The sequence below is a fragment of the Stegostoma tigrinum genome, chromosome 26, assembly GCF_030684315.1.
Source record: "Stegostoma tigrinum isolate sSteTig4 chromosome 26, sSteTig4.hap1, whole genome shotgun sequence".
Taxonomy (NCBI): domain Eukaryota; kingdom Metazoa; phylum Chordata; class Chondrichthyes; order Orectolobiformes; family Stegostomatidae; genus Stegostoma; species Stegostoma tigrinum.
Genome location: NC_081379.1, coordinates 6,030,955 through 6,048,463, shown reverse-complemented (window position 1 = coordinate 6,048,463; position 17,509 = coordinate 6,030,955). Strand labels below are relative to the sequence as shown.

Genomic DNA, 17,509 nt, shown 5'->3' with positions numbered 1-17,509 from the left:
CAGTCCGAGATCACCTACATGCATATTTTTAGATCCAGAATCAGGCTGGTCCACTACACTATCTTCCAAAAACTTGAGGGGGTCCAAATCTCTGCTGTGCACCTCTAAAATAGCAGCCAGTCCCACTGCAGTATCACTGTGCTCACTGACTTAGACTGACTCCCATTTCAGCAAAAATCTTTATTCTAAAATTGCTTTTCTGGTTCTCCTATCCCTTTGTCACTCTAATCTCCAACCCCATAATCCTTCAAGATACTTTTAATTGATCTGTTTGGACAAACAACAGCTTTGGGGCAGGACAGACATCAACTTAGAACATCTGCTACAGAGGAAGAGACAGACCACTGCTTCATAAGGCTCTCAAAACCCTCAGGAGATGTGTGTTCCTCTAATTCTGGTCTCTTCTGCATTCCCACCATCAGCAGTCAGCTCCAATTTCTTATTTTCCTCCATATTGCTTCTGCTTTTCTGCTTCTTTAGCCCACTTTAATCCTTCAAAGACTTAATATCTAACCAAGCTTTTGGACACCTGGTATAACATTTCTTATATAAAAGATGGAAGACAATGAGCATAATCACCCTGGAAGAGACACAGACATGCATCTTGACCAATAGAGCTATGCCAACAATTCACTGCATTCCCCATGAAGCGCGAAGTTTGCTTTTTAAATCATCTTATATTACAGGCCTGTCATCAACTCTATTATCCTCTGTTCATGAGCTGCACCACACAAAATTTCAACTACAACTAAAATCTCTCCACCAGCTAAACTAAAATCACAGAACAGTTCCAGCCCTCACCATGACAATGTGTTATGTGCTGGAATACCCTCAAACAAATCAAGAGTCAGGAGATTTTTCAGGTCAGAAAAGGGGTCCATCACGTCTGTGCTGGTCTTCAAACATCCATCCATTCTAATCCCATTTCTGGCACATGACCAGCAGCCTGGGTATGCTACGGCACTTTAAGCATTCGTTATATTTCTCAAAATGCGTTGAAGTTTCCCAACCATTTAGCCAGTAATTCTTGATACCCATTAGGCAAAATAAAAAGTCTCCCTCAAATACCATCCAAATCTCCTACACCTGACCTTAAAGCTGAGCCTGGGGTTGTGAAATAACCAGGGGGTCAATCTTGTCTCTCTGCATAGCTGAATTGGTCTCACACAGGCAACATCTTGGTGAATCTTTTCTGGATGACATCCTTCATATAGGCGGATGGCCAGAACTGAACACAGTTCTCAAGCTGTTGACTAACTTATGTTATATACAGCTCCATCATAACCAACTTGCTCTTGTATTCAATGCCTTGGCTGATAAAAGGCAAGTATCCCATAAACCTTAACCACCTATCCTGCTGCCTTTAAAGATCTATTGATATGTGCATTAAGTTTTCTAATTCTCTGCACTTCATTGGGTCTTACCACTCAATACCTACTTCTTTAATTTATTAGGATTTTCAAAACTGCATTACTTCACTTTTCAGGACAAAAGTTCTATTTGTTATTGTTCGGTCTATCTGTCCAGCCCAACTACATCATCCTGTGGTTTAAGGCTTCTCATACCTCAAACATTCATGTCTAGATCATTAATATACACAACAAACAGCAAGTGTTGATTTCTGTGGAATGCGATTGGATGTGAGTTTCCAGTAATAAAATCACCTTCTGCTTCCTTGCCAAATTGCCCTTACCCCACTGGTTTAGTTTCTTAAGCAGCCTGCTACGCAAGACCTCATCAAAAGCCTCAGTAAAGTTCATGTAAACAAGATCAACTTCACTAGCCTCATCTACACATCTAGTCAACTTTCAAATGAAATCCAATTTGAGAGCATGATGTTTTCCTGATAAAACTTGGTCATGATGAATCCTGGCCTCACCAAGCGAAGATTAATTCAGTCCCTCAGATTCTTCCCCAACCCTTAGATTCCCTACCACAGATCTTAGGCTCAGTAGCTGATAATTTCTTTATTTATCCACATGAACCATCTTGACTAACAGTGCCATATTAGCTATCCTCCTGCCTTCTGATACCTCCCCCGTGGAGGACAGAGCATTTGAAAACTATTGTCCAAGTCACAGCAATCTCTTTCCTTTCCTCTCACACGAGCCTAGGGCACATGTCATTGGATCTGGGATGCAACCCTTTTCAATCCTGCTATAAACAACTAATATCTCCTCTCTCTCAGTAGTAATTCACTCAAATACATCTCCTCCTTCCAAATTTCTATACCTGCATCATCCTTCTCTACTCTGAATACAGATGCAAAGTACTCATTTAAAACCTCAGTTGTCTGTCCAGACTCCACAAATTGCCATTTTTGTCTCTAATGGGCTCCATCTTTCCTGATTATTCTCTTGCCAGTAAAGTTTCTTTCATAGGAAAGATGGATACAAAAGTGGTATACCCTTGAGTTTTATCAAAGGATTGAAAATAACTCAACTCCAACTCAAACTAAACACACCTCACTTGCTGGAAGAACTGAGACATTAGGTCAGCAACAAGAGTCAAAAAGGTGAGTCAGCCATTGTTTTAACTTTCCCTACATACAATTTAATGACCCTAGCCTTCTGTTCTGACCCTTTAAATCAATACGTTCAAACGACTGGGACGTATACCATACTTGGAGCCTTAATTAGTTCAGGTTTGTTTCAATTGCATCTATAAAAAAGGAGTTCTATCAAGTTTTTAGCCTGATGCTGAAAATTTGTCAGAAAGACACACAGGGCACAGTAATGCTGATTAGGAGGCAGAAAATTTCCCCCCGCAACCTCCCTATATCTATTCCCTTCACAATCTTATGTTTCTATAAGATCGCCCCTCATTCTTCTGAATTCTACTGAGTACAATCCCAGTCTACTCAGTCTCGGCTCATAATCCAACCCTCTCAACACTGGAATCAAGTCCATCTCCTCTACACCCCCTCCAGTGCTAGTATATCTCTTCTCAAGTAAGGAGACCAAAACTGCACAGTACTCCAGGTGTGGCCTCACCAGGATCCTATACAGCTGCAGCACAGCCTCCCTGTTTTTAAACTCCATCCCTCAAGCAATGGCAGACAAAATTCCATTTGCCTTTTTAATCATCTTATGCACCTGCAATCCCACCTTCAGCAATTCATGCACAAGGACACCCAAGTCCCTCTGCACAGCAGCATGCTGCAATTTTTTATTACCATTTAAAACACAGTCCATTTTGCTGTTATTCCTACCAAAATGGATGACCTCACACTTAACATTGTGCTCCATCTGCCAGGCCTTTGGCTACTCACTCAGACCATCTATATCCCTCTGCAGACTTGGTCTTCTGCACACTTGGCTGTCCCACTCACCTTCGTGTCATCTGCAAGTTTTGACACACCACACTTAGTCCCCAACTCCAAATCATCTAAGTAAATTGTAAACAATTGCAGTCCCATCACTGATCCCTGAGGCACACCACTAGCTGCTGACCACCAGAAAACATCAATTTACCCCTACTCTTTGCTTTCTACTCAACCAATCCTCTATCCAAGCCAATACATTACCTGTAATACCATGCAACTTTATCTTATGTAGCAGCCTTTGGTGTGGCAACTTGTCAAATGCCTTGTGGAAATCCAGATACACCACATCCACAGGTTCCCCACTGTCCACCATGCAAGTAATGCCCTCAAAGAATGGCCTACCCTTCATGAACCCATGCTGGGTGTTCCCAACAGGACAATTTATATCCACATGTCTTGGTAGTTCTTCCTTAATGATGATTCAAGCATTTTCCCCACTACCGAACTTAAGTTAACTGGCCTCTAGTTACCTATTTTTTGTCTACCTCCTTTTCTAAACAGTGGAAAAAAGCCAATGTGATACCAATCTGCAGGAACCACCCCAGAGTCCAGTGAATTTTGGTAAATAATTATTAGTGCATTTGCTATTTCCCCAATCACCTCAGAGTACCCTGGGATGCGTTTCATCTGGGCCACGAGACTAGTCTACCTTTAGCCCCATTAGCCTGCCCAGCGCCGCCTCCTTAGTGATAATAGTTTCTAGGTCCTTACCTGCTATAACCTTGTTGCCATTAGTTTTTGACATGTTATTTGTGTCTTCCACTGTGAAGACCAGCACAAAATAACTGTTTAATGTCTTGGCTCTTTCCTTATTCTCAGTTATTAAATTGGTCCTTTAGGAGGATGAGAATGCCAATGTTTACATTCGCCACTCTTTTAGAATTTACATAGTTATAGGAAGTTTTGCTGGCTGTTTTTATATTCTGAGCAAGTTTACTCTCAGTCTGTCTTACTTTTCTTTATAAAACTATTTGTGGCTTTCTGTTGGCCTCTAAAGATTCCCCAGTCTACTGGTTTCTCACTACTCTGCTTTTTTTTAGCCCCCCAATCTGATCTTTCCTTTATATTCTTAGACAGCCATGGCTGGCTCTCTCTTTTCTAACGCTCTTTATCACCGGAATATACTTATGCTGAGCACTGAGATATCGTTTTGAAAATCCTCCACTGTTCCTCAATTGATCCACCATAACGTTTTGGCTCCCATTCTACCTTAGCTAACTCCTCCCTCATTCTTTCATAATCTCCTTTAAACACAGGACATAGGTACTGGATTTAACCTTGTCACGCTCCATCTGTATTTTAAATTTGACCATACTGTGATCGCTCCTTCCGAGAGGATCCCTAACTATGAGATCATTAATTATTCCTGTCTCATTACACAGGATAAGATCTAGGATAGGGTCTAGGCCTGAAAAGTCAGCTTTTGTGCTCCTGAGATGCTGCTTGGCCTGCTGTGTTCATCCAGCTCCACACTTAGTTATCTGAGATCTAGGATAGCTTGCTCCCTCGTAGTTTCCATTACATATAGTTCAAGGAAATTATCATGGATGCATTCTACGAACCCCTCCTCAAGGCTGCCATGACCGACCTGGTTTGACCAATCAATATGTAGATTAAAATCCCCATGATAGTTGCTGTACCATTTTTACATGCATTAGCTATTTTTATGTTTATTGCTCACCCCACCACAATGTCATTATTTGGTGGCCTATAGGCCACACCTAGCAGGGAGAAGAAGTCACTGATATTCCTAATTTCCACCCAAATGGATTCAACGTTTTGTTCAGTAGAATCTATATCATCTCTCACTACCGCCCTGATAACTGCACACAGGGAGTCGCCAGAGGGTGGAATCGAGCTCAGGTCCCTGGCACTATGCAGCAGCAATGCTAGCCACTGTGCCACTGTGACAGTAGACTAGATTGAAGAAGTACAATTAAAATGGGTTTCACTGGCAAACAGCATTTGGATTCATGGACAGGGGGAAAGGTGGTGGTGGTAAGTGGGCAGGGTTCCATCTCCTTAACTGGCCTGGAATTGTGCTTCAGGGAAGTAAAGGGTGTAACGAGCAACACAGGAAATTCCCCGAGAACAGCCCCTTCAGAATGCTGTATTGGGAGGGCAAGAGTATAATTCATTGTATAAAAGAGGCTAGTGGAATGGAAAGCGAAGATGACAAGAACCACATCATGGTTTTTGGAGAGAGATCAAGGGACGAGAGCAGGAGGTGCATAAAACACACTGGACCGTTTCCCCAGTTCCGCATGCCCTCATGAACCATCCAGGGCTGAATCCCAGGTTGACAAAAGACAATGTTGAAAATCCAACCAGAAGAAAATGAGTGGTGAGATAGAGTTACCTAAGACTGATTCTACATTTATACCTCTAAGGTAACTTTTCTTATCTCTATTTTGTATACAGGATTTGTACCTAAGACAGTGCCATGTGGGGCGACACTGGTGAATTTTCACCATAATCCCGAACTTAACTAAGTGGCATTCAACATATTCTAATTCGAAACCTAAACCCCCAATGAGAAATTCATTTGCCCTGAAAGCATGCTTCGGTCTAACAGTACAGGATCATACAGAGCTTCCCCCAAATTAATTCCCAATACCAGCCAGTGTTATTATGCAGTAAAAATAGCACAAAGAGAGAGACAAACTTTTCAAATAAAAAAAGAGGGAGAAAGTTTAACCAACTTGAGCTCCTCATACAACCCAATCAACAAATAACAGGTGCACTTTCAACAATGCTGTACACACCACGTCTAAGGAAGCCAAGTGGATTTGCTTTTCAATGCAACCACTACCATTTCTACTTGAAAATTAAGAATTTTGTCTGAGCCTATCACTACAAATGGATGATACATTGGCCCCAAGGTACAGAAATAGCAAATCATCTGAACACATTTGTCTTGAACAAGTCTGAAAACTTCAGGTAGAAATCATTTACATGTTGCTAATCTCAGTTGAATGAAACAACATTTTCCAAGAACAGTGGTAAAACAGACAGTTGAGTCTAGAGATTAAAAAGCAGATAATTAAGCAATTTATCACGACAAACTAGAATTGTTCTTGCATCCTGCTTTTCATCAATAAGGCTGTTCTAACAGCCATTTACTCTAGTGTGGATAAACAAGACAACTTGCAGTATTTCACAAATATTCTGAGAATGACAGAAACCCTAAGTTTTGAAAGACTGAAGTGCTCCCACCTAACTCATTGGGTCAGACAGCTGTGGTGTGGAAAGAGGCCCTTTGGCCCATCTCATCCACAGCAGTCAAAAATAACCACAACTATTCTAATCCCATTTTCCAGCACATGGCCCATATCCTCCTATGCCTTGGTATCACAAGTGCATTTCTAAATACATCAAAAGGGGAGTTCTTCCTCCTATACCTTCGGCATGAAAAGCAACGAGCATGATCGAATCTGATCTCAGGCCTCAAGATTGCCAACTTTGTGCCTCCCAAATTTCTAAACCCCTGGTTGCACTCATGTCAAAGTCAAACGGTTGTATGTTCAACTGCCAATTAACTTTTTTAAAGTACAAAATCCTGGCCAACACGTCAGTGCAGTGCTGGAAAAGTCGAGCTAGGATATGGCTTTTTTTTCGACCTGAGGACCTGACTTTTTTTTAAGAAAATGTCTGGAACAAAATCCGGTGGGACCAGAGTGCGGAGTTTCCTTTGTACGCTACATTACATTTGTTACTCAAACAAACCGATTTAAATTGCCCATTGCATCGCTGCCGATCGTACCATCGTGCAGTCAACTTGTTGACGCATTCACTTGGTGACTACATTTCAAAAATATTTTGTTGGCATCACAATAATACAGGACATCCTAAAATCGTTAAGGACGTGACTATTAGGAAAGACTAGGATTTCAATGAATTCGACAATAATTGCATTAGTATAGCACTCGGACTTAGCAAAAAGCAGTCTCGGTGCTTCCCAAGAACATCAAATAAACTTCTGACGCTGAACCAGACATTCGCACAAGGTTTTGTGCTCCTAAGATGCTGCTTGGCCTGCTGTGCTCATCCAGCTCCACACCTTGTTGTTTGAACAAGGTTTACGGCCCGGAAATAAATAATACAAATCACTTTCCCCACGCAAAAACGCTGAAACCAGACATTCTCTGTCCTGCGTTCCATAATTCCTATACGTGTCCGTGTTGCAACGGAATGACATTCTACCTCTTCACGTCTGCAAAGTGTCCACCTGCCAAGATCAACAAAACATGTTCTCAGTCCAAACTGCATGATGTAAATAACAGAGGCGGAGTCCGTTTTCATTGAAAGTTGTAAATAACGTAAAGCATGACAGTCCACGTTCTTACATAACCACATTTCTAGAATTAAACACGGTACAAAAGAACTGCAAGACAGTATTCCCCAAAAAAGATTAAATCTTAAAATCGATCCCACGAGTTGTCGCAAAATTAGATTTATTACAATCGTGTTAATTTCAATGTTACTTCTTTGCCAAAATAATTACCACTGACATTTAAAGTCAGCACACGAAAACTTAGACCACAAACTCCTCAGTTCATAACTCCGTAGAGAAAAATCAAACCACGACAGGTCACCAGACGGCTAGAAATGCACGGGTCGCCAGCGAACCATTTGTTGTATCTTCAACGCTAACGAATTTCCTCCAATGTCGTAGTATCAAATTAGAAATCACACCTTACCACCGCAGAATAAGCAAGCACATTTTGGCAAGATTAAAATGACTCCTAAAAACTGGTTTGACTGCACTCCCAAATAATTCAAACTCAACATATCACAGCATAATTTCGCCTTGCAGATTTCGACAACATCCTCAAGCTAAATACATTTGAACAGCCGTCCAAAGTGCAAAATAGAGAAAAGCAAAGATGGTTAAAAGATATATAATTGTGAATGATCAAGTTTCACATGATTCGGACTCAACCTATTTGTGCTCCACAACAGGAGCTCTTTCTCCTCTTTTTGTCCTCGTTCGCGTTCTTGAAAATCATTGGCAAAAATAGGGATCCGTAACAGGTAGCTGGAAATTAATGCAATCCACTAATATAAACAGCCAGATGCTATCATCTCGAAATGAAAATAACAAAATAAACGTTCAAGACATAATTCGGCCATTCTCGAAAATCATCACACGAAATTGGAAGAAATGGGCTTGATGGCATTGTTCATGGCATACCTTAGATCGGCTCTCCCAGTTTAGGAGAGGTTTCCTTCTCGAACCGGGGAGGGCGTCCCAGACAGATTAATTACAACACCTTTTGTTTAAGTTCTACTAGACCACTCATCGCGAAAAAAAACGTTTCTTCCACCAGAACAAACAGCCGAAAGCGTTGCCCGCCTCTTCCTTTCTGTGGTGTTGCTGCTCCTTTCGGCCTGACTTAACGGTGTTTTTGAAATACTAATGCGGGGGGGGGGGCGCGTGAAAAGAGAGATAAAAATCTTCCACTTCGTTTCCCCACCTCGTGTAACGGAGGGGAACAAGAGAGGCAAAAACGCTACAAAAAGAAAAATTGCAGCAAACGAGAACCTATTTTATTCCCCCACCCTCTTCTAAAAAGGATTTATCTGAAAGGGTTTATTACACCTCCTTTCCTGAGGAAAAACAGACCTGCTGCAGAGTTTGTCCTCAAGCCACTCACTTCTCCCCGGATTAATGTGCCTAGAGGAAGGGGTTGGGGGAAGGGAAGGGAAGATCGCGACCTGAAGTATATTCAATTAAAGGCGGAAGGGAGTAGGGGAATCTCTTATAATTCAAATAGTGGCTTTAAAAAAACAGAAAGCTTCAAATCACAGCTAACAAGACCGCTTCTGCGCCCGCACCTTCCTCTCCTTCTCCTCCTCCTCCTCCTCCTGTGGTGAACAGTCGACGAAACCGCACGCTCTCCCTCACATCGAATAGCACAACACCACCACCCCAGAAACGCCCCCTTACCGCGGCATTCCAGCAATCACGATCGCGAAAGCAATGACTGACAGAGATGATGCCCAATAGATTGAAAGCCGCTATAATTGGCAGCGTGAATAGCCAGTCGTCATCAGGTTGGGTGCCGTCGGTGATGATTGACGTGCATGAAAAGCAATCAGAGGTAGTTCGGCGTGCTTTGTCCCACCTCAGCCAATTACATCTCATATAAGGCGGGATGTTGAATTCCCTTCCGCCCCCTTTTCAAGATGAGCAGTTCAAATACAGACATGAGTTTAATAAAGTGTGAAGCTGGATGAACACAGCAGGCCAAGCAGCATCTCAGGAACACCTGAGATGCTGCTTGGCCTGCTGTGTTCATCCAGCTTCACACTTTATTATCTTGGATTCTCCAGTATCTGCAGTTCCTATTATCACAGACATGAGATTGATCGCCGTACACAGATAAACAGATTCTGTAAAGACTAACCAATCATTGTTGGAGGAGGGCGGAGAATCTAGTTGTTCGTAAAGCGCTCTGCACCAATAGGCTTGATTGTTGTTGAAGGGACTGCAGAGCTGAGGAATGATCAACGCCACAGATGTTTAAGTTGGTAAATCAGGTGCTCGTAATATCCAAGGTAAGAGTAAGTACTTTTTCATATTGTTACCTGTCACTGATTATCAGTTATCACCAAGTTCGCAATGTGTGGTTTTGATTTTGCTAAAATTATGTCTGGCACCTTGTGTCTCTCTTCTCTGGGCCCAGAAAGCTTATACGTTCTGAGTCACCCCTTCTTGACAGCCCCTTCAGGGTCTTCTAAAATCAATTATTGGACGAGGTATATTCCTGCCTTTTGTAAATATGTAGCCTTCAGCTGATACGTTGGAATGTTACGACAAATATTCCTCCTTGTGATTTAATTTATTGCATACATGTCATTTTTAGGTTTGCAGGTCAGAGAATTGTTTCGTTGCACCTCGATTCATCCACCTGTGTTTCTGATTAGAGTTGTCTACTCATATGACAGGAACAGTTTAGCAATTTAGAGATATATGTTTAAGTACCAGCTATGCATTGTGCTATCCTTCTTGAAATATAAACTTTATTTGTTGACCTTGCCTGAGAGTTGTAGTTTGCTTTCCTGGCGAAATAAACAGTGGATGTTGGACTGTCCCAGCATTCAAAGCAGTCTGACAATCTTTTAATAATTTACTGTAGAATGGGCAATTAATAAGTTACAGAAAACTGTGGATGCTGGGCATCAAAATCTGGCAGTATCTGTGGAGAGACAGCAAGGTTAGCGTTTCAAGTCCAGTGACTAGCACAGTCCTGGGGTATCAAAATATTTCTGTATGAACCTCCTGTTAAATGTGAAAGCGATTGTATGTCTGATTGCACTAATAATAGAAGAATATTTAAATAAATCTGTTTGCCATATAAGATGCTGAAGATTTTGTGTTGTAATAGGTACTAAATAATAAAATAATAATTTGCGGAATTACTTTTAATAAGGCTGTCCTATTTGTTTCTTTTTCATAAGCTTCTAATAATGTTATAACAGAACTACAGAAGTGTTATGGTGTGGAAGGAGGGAGTACCTGCAGTATCTTGTTAAATGAACATCGTCACCTAGTTCCAATCTCCTGCTTTTCCCCCTCACCATTGCACATTATATTTATCCAAATAATCATCCAATGCCTTCCTGAATAATTCAATTGAACCTGCCTCCATGACACTTCCAAATTTTCCATACCATTGACTCAGTGAGTGGAAAAAAAAGTTTTCCTCTTTTCATCTTTGCTTATTTTGCAGATCACATAAAATCTATGCTCTCTTCTTCTAGTTCCTTTTATGAGAGTAAGTTTCTCCCTGTCTACTCTGTCCAGCTCACTCATGATCTTGAAAACCTCTATAAAATCCCCTCTAAGTCTTCATCTATGTGTGGAGAACAGTCCCAACATCTTCAGTCTTTCATGATTATCAAATGCACAAGACTAAAAAAAACTCACTGACATCTAGCCAAGATCCTCACCAGAATAAAATTCACAAAACAAGGAGGGAACAATAACTGACTACCCTTCCTAGACAGTATATACAGAAAGACCACACATACGGACCGGATACTCAATTACTCCAGTAACCACCCCAACAGCCATAAACAGAACTGCAGCAGGACATTATTCAAACAGATCACAATACACTGCAGCAATCCAGAATTGAGCAATGCAGAACAGGAGTGCTTATACAGAGTTTTTAAAAGGAATGGATACCCAAAAAGCACAATCCACCATTACCTCCATGACAGACCACAACAAAAAGATACAACACCGCCAGGCACACAAACCATTCTACTGTACATCAGAGATAACCACAAGACTACTCAGATGCCTAGGTATCAGGATAGCTCACAAGCCAACAACCACTCTGCGACAGCTACTGATAATGTAAAGGATCCCATACCCTCAAACAATAAAACTAACATCATATACAAAATACCATGCAACAACTTTGAAAAACAGTACACAGGCCAAACCGGAAGAAAACTGACAATAAGGAAACACGGACACCAACTAGCCACCAAGAGACGCAATCAATTCTTACTGGTTTCAATACACACTGACAAAGAAGGATACAAATTCAACTGGGACAACATGTCCATAATAACACGAGCCAAACAGACATACCAGGGCGGCCTGGCATTCCAACCGAAACTCCATCAACAAACACATACGAACTGCTGAAAAACAGAACTGGAAGTAATGCCAACAACCCCAGCAAACCGAGGCACATGTGTAACAAGTGGGACAGAACACTAATACTTCACCAGTGGCAGACAGAAAATGTTACCTAGCAGGCTGGTGAAACGTTTACAAACTAAACCACCAGCTTGGCAAGTAAGTCTGCCACCTAAACCTACACTGTACTCCTTCCAAGGGCAATATATTCTTCCTAAGTAGAAGATCCTGGGTCTGCTGTCAGGACCTCAAATGAGGTCTAACCAGGGTTTTGTACAAGTGCAGGATAATGTTGGCATTCTTATACTCCACTCCACTAAATTTGGAGGCCAGCATTCCATTCGATTTTTGTTTTTTGATTATTTTCTGTGCATTTTGTGGCACTGTGAAGAGCTATGCACCTAAACCCTAAGTCTCTTTGAACCTCCACTCTATTTAACTTCATATCATCTTCAAAGTACCCTGATCTATTCTTTTTTGGTCCAAAATGCGTAACCTCAAACTTGCATACTTTGAACATCATCTACCACAGTTTTTCTCAGTCACCTAGTTTATCAAAGTTCCTTTGTAATATCACCTAACTTTGTGTGGTCAGCACATTTGTATGTATGACTTTCTTTGCCATTATCCAAGTTGTTAATAAATAATGTGAAGAATTGACACTGAACACAGATCCTTGTGGGACACCATTGGTCACATGCTGCCAGTTTGAGTACCTATTCCCAACCAATTTTTCAACCTTGTCAATAGTTAACCCCTGAATTAATTTGACACAGTTATATTTGAGTACAATATGCGAATCAAGTATGCTTTGGTCTGAACAGATTTTTAAAATTGTGAATTCTGTAAGTAATTTTAAGCAAAACTTAGAAAAACTTAACATACGTGATTTTACATAATACCTTATCTTCAATTGTCAGTCTTAGGTTGGTGGGGGAAACAGTAGTGGGTTAGAATGTGAAAAAATAGAGGAGAAGGTCAACATTAAATGAAATAAGTCTAATGAGAGAAGAGACAGGGCTAAGTTAATGAATACAGCAGGACTGGCAGTCAGGAGTTGTGTTTACTTTTAATGCAAGGAGTATAATATGTAAGGCAGATGAGCTTAGACCTCGGATTAATATATGAGACTACGTTGTGGTAGCCATTGCAGAAATTTGGCTGGGAGAAGGGCAGGACTAGCAGCTCAACATTCCAGGATTTGGGTACATTTGGAGAGCTGGAGAAGGATCTAAAAGGAATAATTATTGATTAAGGAGAATGTCACAGCTATACTAACAGGGGACATTTTGGAAGTTTCATCCAGTGATGTCACATGGATAGAATAAGGGATAAGGAAGATCAAGTCATTATGATGGGGTTATACTATCGGCTTTGAATAGCTAGCAGGAGATAGATGAACATATGGGTAAGCAGATCATTGAAAAATGGGACTCTCTTAGTGCAAGGGTCTTATATGCGACAGAATTTGTTGGGTGCATTCAGGAGGGTTCTTGCAATAATATGAGATAGCCTAACTAGAGAAGGGTGCCACACTAAACCTTGTATTGAGGAATGATCCTGACGAAGTGACTAAAGTTTCAGTAGGAGAGCATTTTGGGAACAGTGATCATATTTCATAAGGTTCACGGTAGTCATGAATAAGGATAAGACTGATCTTTGGTTGAAAATCTGGGGAAAGGTTAATTCCAACAGTATTAGGCAGGACTTGGAGAAATTAGAGATCACAAGGATGACCACAGCAGGGCAAGCAATTTCATAGGAGCAGGAAAGCTGACGTTTCGGGACCCTTCATTTTCTGAAGAAGGGTCCAGGCCCAAAACATCAGCTTTCCTGCTCCTATGATGCTGCTTAGCCTGCTGTGTTCATCCATCTCTACACCTTGTTATCTACTACAAGGAGAAATTAGACTGGAGGCTGCTTTTTAAGTGTTAATCCACATAGGACTTTTGGGAGTCTTTTCAAGACCAGTTGATCAGATTGCAGCGTGTTTCTCTGATGATAAAAGATAAGGATAGCAAGATTCAGGAACTTTGGATGACGAGATGTTCAAAGTTTAGTCAAAAATGAAAAGGAAACACCTGTAATGTTCAGGAAACTGAAATCAAACAAGGCTGAGAAGAAGTATAAAGGTAGCATTAAAAAAAACTTAAGACAGGAAAGGAGGGCTAAAAGGCGTCCGTGAAATATCCTTGGCAAGTAGGATTAAGGAGAATCCCAAAGTCATTTTATATGTCTGTCAGGACCAAAAGGGTAACTAGGAAGAGAGTAGGTCCAGTCAAAGACAAAAGTGGGAATTTCTGCGTGGAACCAGAGAAAGTGGATTAGATCCTTTAATGAGTACTTCACATCGAAATTCACCAAAAAGAATGGCATGTATGATTGTAAGATCAGAAAGAGGTATGTTGATATTCTGGGGCATGAAGAGCCAATTTCTAAAGAACATGGCCTCACTCTTGCCTTTATTTACCTTGGTTCCTGAGGCCAGTTCAAAGTGATCACAGATGCTCAAGAGCCTGTGCAAAAACAGCAGATCTGAGCAGAATAGACATTGTCATCCACGTACAGGGAGTTTTTGACCTGCAGGCCTTCGCTACCTGGCACACTCACCCCTCTCAGGTCTCATCCTTCCTGATGGGTTCAGCTCTATATAGCACACGAGGCAGGAGAGAGTGGGCAGTCCTGCCTGACTCCAGATCTGAGCAAGAAGTTTTCTGTTCTTGCCCATTGATTGATACTATGTTACTGATATTGGTGTACAGCAGTTAGATCTAATTTTGGATTCCCTCCCCAAAGCCCATTTTAGAGACCACATCCCACACGTAGGTGTGCAATAGCTGTTAAGGGCCTTGTCTTGGTTCATACTGATGAGGCAGGTATCCACTCCCTTGTCCTGTGCTCAGGCAGTGGTATCCCCACTGAACAAGAGGATCTCAGAGGTCTTGTTTCCCGGTACAGTACAGGAGTGAGCAGGGTGAATCACCAATCCCAGAGCAGACCTGATCCAGTTGGTGATGACCTCAGACCAATTTTTACAATGCATATTCAACAGTAAAATTGGTTGGCAATTTCAAATTCCACCCCCCCCCCCCCCCCCCCCCCCTCCGCCTGCTCCACTTGTAACTGAGGGTGATGATGCCTTTGTTCATGGATTCACACAATGCTAGCTACTCGAAGCATATTGTGATACATCTCTCAGCAGAACCTGTCCAGTCAAGTCCCCCAGAGCTGAATACAATTTGGCAAGTAAACCATCACTTCCACAAGTTGCTTTCTTTCTAAAGGACTTAAGGGCCTTGGTCAGGCTGATCCAACCTCTTCACATGCTGTTGTCTAAGACCTCCATGATAGAGGATAGGAATGACTGGGAGACCATGTATCTGTGGACTTTAGATAACACAGCCTGATGTAAAAGGATTTGCTTATCCTCAGGCTGTTAGATTGAGCCATCTTATTCCTTAAGGCTGCTGATCACAAAGCTCTCCCTGTGCACCTTCTGAAAGAAGAAACGCGAGCTCGTCTCATGCCACTGCTCAGAGCAAACCCTGGACTGAAGGGCTGTCTTGGATGTTTCTGAGGCAGAGCATGAGGCTGGCTGGCTCTTCACGACCTGAAGGTCCTCCTTGACATTGGCCCCTATTGTCTGCAGCATGGGTAGGCTCTGCATGTCCTTCTGGAGGTTGGATAGTTTTCTCTCTATCTCTATATCTCTCTCTCACCTTCTGAACACCATTTGAGACGAAGAACCTCTTGCTGCTCCCCTTGGCTGTTCCCCACTCATCCGCTGAAGACTCAGAGGGGTTTTCACAGTTCTCCGCTTATTTAATCCTTTTTGAACTCCTAGGTGTTTCCTGGGGTCAGCAGTTTCACACTCAGCTTCCACATCCCTTTCCTAGCTTGCTGGTTATCCTATAAGTAACAGTCAGCCAGCAAAAGGTAGTAGTAAGAAAAGAACACGCTCCTGACATCGGATGGATCTGACCGAGAGCGCTCGGGACACAGAAAGGTAATCTATCCTTGAGCGGTCAGACCTATCTGGCTGCAACCGGACGTATCTATGCTGCACTCTGTCTGCTGGGATGCTGAGGATGTCATATAGCTTGATATCCTTAACCAATTCCTTGAAAGATCTGGATGTGGCATCCAATGTGCTATCCCCATCCCTCTCGATTGTCCAGCTGCGTCAATGATGCAGCTGAAGTCTCCAGTCAGAATGACCAGCATGGATATTGCCAGCAGCAGTGGGGGCTGTTGCAGGACAGTCTGGCACCCACTCCTTACTGTTGGGGCATACACATTAATTTCAGGACTGCATTTCTGAACACTACACTGCTGCAAGGGGTTGCCCGTGCTCAACCTCCACCTCAGACACGATAAAGTTGCAGCCTCGCAGCAGAATACCCAGGCCTTTGGAATGGCACTTGTCATTCCCTGAAGGGCTTGATGGCCTGTGGGTCAATTCGCTTGACCATTTCCTGTAGCTTCTGAGATGCTGTATGCGACAGTCCTGTGTCAGCAGGAGGTCTGCTTTGGTTTTGGCCAGGTAAGCCAATGTGGAAACACATCACATAGTGTCTTTAATGCTTTGCACATTAATGCTGGCAGTTTTCAAAAACAAGTTATAAGATTTTTAAGATTATTCTATTGACTGAAACCAGGACCAGGTGAATCCATTGAATGAGATCCTTGATTGGAGTTGTTAACCTGGGCCAATCAGGGAATCCTGGCTGACACATATAAGCAGGAGATTCAGACAGTCTCTTGATTTCAGGAGTCCCCTGGCTCCAGCCTGGCTGGTTACAACCAGTGTACTGTGCACTGGTTAAAAAAATGGTGACTTAATGACACGACACTGGTCTCTGTGCAGTTACTTCAAATTATCAAGTGTCCGATATCAGTTCTTCCATGGCCTTGTCACTTGTTGAGCTCCTGCATCTCTGTGATATGAGCGAACACTTGCACCTTCACAGGGCTGAGGTAGCTGCCCAGTTCCTCCCTGAGGCCATTGCACCAATCTGGTGTCATCAAGGTGAGGACAAAACCAGGAAGATCCAGTTCCAAATCAGACAGAGGTACCTTTTATACCTGTTCTGCATTTACTCCACTTCCTTTTCGGAGCGTCGTTGCTCACAATTGCCTGGAGGTGTCGGCGTTCCCAATGACTGGAGGTTGGATTTCACCGGAGCCCTTGCAACATCAGGTATTAGAGAGTGCTACTCAGCCCCATGCTGCTTGATTTTTTTTTGGTCTGTGGCCAACCTTCCACTCATCTTTGTCAGAGGAGCTGCTCATGTGACCTTCACATGGCAGCCTCTTTCCGTTCTGATATTGGCCACTGGGGCCCCTTGAGGTTTTCTTTGTTTGATTTTATTTTCCACCCATGTCTGTGCACCCCCCGCCAACTCCTTCGTTGCCTCCTCCTCCGTTGAAACCGGCTTCTTGAGTGGAGGTATTTTATTGGCTGTGAGACTTTTTAATGCATTTACAGAATCCCTATTAGTCAACCACATTGCTGTGGATCTGGA

At 42.4% G+C, this 17,509-nt stretch overlaps 2 protein-coding genes across 19 annotated transcripts in view; one reads left to right on the top strand and one right to left on the bottom strand.

The window, feature by feature from the left end:
* Positions 1-9,221, bottom strand: part of arvcfb (ARVCF delta catenin family member b) — a 271,561-nt gene extending 262,340 nt beyond the window's left edge. For 5 of the 14 annotated variants that reach the window (XM_048556414.2, XM_048556426.2, XM_059654919.1 and 2 more), the window contains exon 1: positions 8,520-9,152. The gene's annotated coding sequence lies outside the window, so the exon portion shown is untranslated. The other 9 variants (XM_059654918.1, XM_059654921.1, XM_059654920.1 and 6 more) reach the window with 5 other exon arrangements.
* Positions 9,222-9,644: 423 nt separating this feature from the next.
* tango2 (transport and golgi organization 2 homolog (Drosophila)) overlaps positions 9,645-17,509 on the top strand; it is a 151,135-nt gene continuing 143,270 nt past the window's right edge. For 3 of the 5 annotated variants that reach the window (XM_048556324.2, XM_059654917.1, XM_059654912.1), the window contains exon 1: positions 9,645-9,886. The gene's annotated coding sequence lies outside the window, so the exon portion shown is untranslated. Of the gene's footprint in view, positions 9,893-17,509 lie in introns of all 5 variants that reach the window. The other 2 variants (XM_059654913.1, XM_059654916.1) reach the window with 2 other exon arrangements.